The sequence below is a fragment of the Nycticebus coucang genome, chromosome 4 (genome assembly GCF_027406575.1).
Source record: "Nycticebus coucang isolate mNycCou1 chromosome 4, mNycCou1.pri, whole genome shotgun sequence".
Classification (NCBI taxonomy): Eukaryota; Metazoa; Chordata; class Mammalia; order Primates; family Lorisidae; genus Nycticebus; species Nycticebus coucang.
In genome coordinates, this window is record NC_069783.1 from 25948334 (window position 1) to 25951798 (window position 3465).

At 40.4% G+C, this 3465-nt stretch overlaps 1 non-coding gene across 1 annotated transcript; it reads right to left on the reverse strand.

Moving 5' to 3' along the window:
* Nucleotides 1–205: 205 nt before the first annotated feature.
* LOC128585288 (small nucleolar RNA U13) lies at nt 206–308 on the reverse strand. Its single transcript, XR_008380005.1, has one exon. It is a non-coding gene; the product is annotated as a small nucleolar RNA U13 (small nucleolar RNA).
* Nucleotides 309–3465: the final 3157 nt, after the last annotated feature.

Consider the following 3465-nt stretch of genomic DNA (forward strand, 5'->3'; position numbering starts at 1 on the left):
GTCCTCACTACAATTTTCTGTATTTTCACGGGTCTATACTTTTAAAACACTTTTCTGGGGTCTTGGGTGAGAAAAGAGATAAAAGCATATGATCAATTTGCCATCTCTAATCATTCCATTTTGATATACATTTATTGTCCACCACCACCCACTTTAAATGTAGAATTTATTTATTTACTTTTTCATTTAAATGTTGTTTTTTCCAAGTCAGAAGGGTAATGTACTGACTTTGTAACAAGGTTTGGGGAAGGCACATCTCATGCATGTGTGTGAACATCCAACCATCATGCTATGAACTACAAAAAGATCTTAAATTTTTATTTTTAATTGGCGAATAATTACATATATTTAAGTGGTTTGACATGATTTTTTAATGTATGTATACATTGTGGAATGATTGTATCAAGGTAAACATCCATCACCTCACACACTTATTTTTTGTAATGAGAACATTAAAATCTGTCCTTTTTTTTGAGACAAGGTTTCACTCTGTCACCTGGGCTAGAGTGCAATGGTATCCTCATAGCTCACAGTAACCTCAAACTCCTGGATTCAAGTGATCCTGCTGCTTCAGCCTCCCACATAGCTGTCACTATAGACACATGCCACCATGACTGGCTAATTTTTCTATTTTTGGTGGAGATGGGGTCTCACTCTTGCTCATGCTAGTCTCAAACTGCTGGCCTCAAGCAGTCCTCCTACCTTGCCCTCTCAAAGTGCTAGCATAGCAGGATCCACTGTGTCGGACCTAAAATCTATTCTTTGATCAATTTTGAAATATATACCACGTAATTATTAACTATGGTCACCATGCTGGGCAATAGATCTGGAAAATCCATTTCCCCTGTCTAATTAAAACTTTGTACCCTTTGTTCAACATCTCCCCATGCCTTACCTTGTCAGCCTCCAGTGACCACCATTCTACTCTCTAAAGTAGGAATTTATTTTAATTGTTCCTAAAACACTTATTTCAAGTGTCCAAGAGTTCATGACCAAGTTTTAGTCATTCTCTCTTTACAGGCCCTGATCTCTTTCCCACCTTCAGTTTGCTAAACTGAAAATCATTTCTCATATCAATGTTCTCTCTAGACTCTGGGTTATCTTGGTTGTTTTTCTCTGGCCTGTCTCCAGCTGTCTTTCTGCAGGTCCACTGACAAGAAATGCATCCATTCCAGATGCTCTATGAGAAACAAAGCCCTCTTCTACAAACATCTATAGCCTGAGTGGTTGACCAGCAGAGTAAAAAGCAGGGCTCGCTTTTGGTAGGAGAGAAGAGGGTGTTCTCCAGTTCTCCCTCACTGCAGACAAAGTTCTCAGAAGCCACTTGGGCTGTGAGGGGAGATTGAAGTATCCCTTAAATGGTGTGTTCCCACATCACCAGGCAGCACATTGCCCAAGGGAACACTGCTATAATTAGCACTCAATCTCCTCACCAGTCCACTACACTCTAGTAAACCCAGATGAGAAGGAGAGTTGGTGGGAAGAGGAGGGGAAGATCATGGGGCAAGAGTGGTGATACTATATTAATAATAAGGCTTGTAATTAATGATTATAATAATTATTTACATTTGCAAAGAACTTCCACATGCATGAACTCATTCATTAAGCCTAACAACTCAAAAAAGTATGCATTTAGTTTTTTAAAACCATCTTACGTGTTCAATTGGCTTTTGTAGCTTAATTATTGTCTGCCACTTTGGTGTGGAGAAACTCCAAGTTTCAGACAACAATTTCTAGTCCATGTAGGAATTCAGGGCTGCCTGAGTAGATGAGGGTATACCATGACTTCTCGGAAAAAGGGGACCTCTCCCACAGGTGGTGGTGCTGAGTGTCCTCTGGGCCAGCTGTGGTGCTGAATGCTGAGGCAAAGGTGAGGAGGAACAGTATGAGGATGGTCCCTGTCCATAATGAGCAGATCTAAGAAGAGAGTGCCCAGTGCTATTGGGGGAATGCACAGGAAGAGACCTTTGATGTGGCATCTGCCCAGCAGAGAAGGTAAGGTAGGATGTTTTGTGCAAATACCTAAAGACACAGATGGGCGGTGCCTGTGGCTCAGTGGGGTAGAGCACTGGCCCCATATGCCAGTTCAAACCCAGGCCAGGCTAGAAACTGCAAAAAAAAAAGACACAGTTAATACTTTGGTATGGACAGACTCAGAGTGACATCCCTGTAGCGGATATGGGAATTGTTGCTGTTCAGCAAAGAGTTCTGCTTTTCTTGGGTATCAATACATTTATTTTCCTCAGGGGAGCCATCTCCATATGCTACTTTCACATGATTTGAGGGGTGAATTGTCCAACCTGGGTTGACAATTCATCAGAGAGATTCACTCGGGAGTAGGCACGTGAACACACTGGGCCAGTGACAGTTGGCTGGGGGACTTTTGCTAGAATTTGGGATTGTCACATAAGTGTGAGTGGATTTATCTATTTTTTTGCTTATTTGTTTGTTTATATACATAGAGTAAGATCTGAAACAAGTAGCCTAAAATATTGACATGAATTAATTTCGGGTGGAAGGATAATTGGTGACATTTATGGTTTTTAGACATTTAAGTATTATTTATATTTTCTGTAAGATTGTTTATTAAATTTCTATTAGAATGGATTTTGCTGTTATAAATCTTAGGATTATGTATTATATTTGTTCATGAGTTGTTATTATTATTATTGCTTTTTGAGACAGGGAATTGTTTTGTTACCCAGGCTACAGAGCAGTGATGGGATCAGAGCTCACTGTAGCCTCAAATTCCTGGGCTCAAGTGATCCTCCTGCCTCAGCCTTCCAAGTAGCTGGGACTGTAGATGTGTACCACTATGCCTGGCCCTATGTTTATAATGTATTATGTGAATAATATATTGGTATAATTTTTATATTCACATCAGACAAAAGTGCTTCAACTCTTAAATGCCCATTTATTCCTTCTTTGGGTCCAGTCTTAAACCCAGCTCCCTACACCTGTCAGGCCATATATCTTTAATCCCAGAGTGACCTAGTTTCCTATAACAACTTTTTCAAAATACAAAATAAAGTAATTTGGCTGGGTGCTGTGGCTCATGCCTGTAATCCTAGCACTCTGGGAGGCCAAGGCAGGTGTAATGCTTGAGCTCAGGAGTTTTGGACCAACCGGAGCAAGAGGGAGACCCTGTCTCTACTAAAAATAGAAAAATTAACTGGGTGTTGTGGCAGGCACCTCTAGTCCCAGCTACTTGGAAGGCTGAGGCCAGAGGATTACTTGAGCCCAAGAGTTTGAGGTTGCTGTGAGCTATGATGGCGCCATGACGCTCAACCTCCAGGTGACAAAGTGAGACTCTGTCTCAAAATAAATAAAACTATAAAATAAAATTAAATGAAGTTAAAATTTAAAAAGGAGGTAATTTACTTTTGCAAAGTCAATATTTAGGACAAAGAAATGTTTCAAAGTAAAACATTTAGGAACCAAGAGGCTGTGCTGTTGTGCACATCC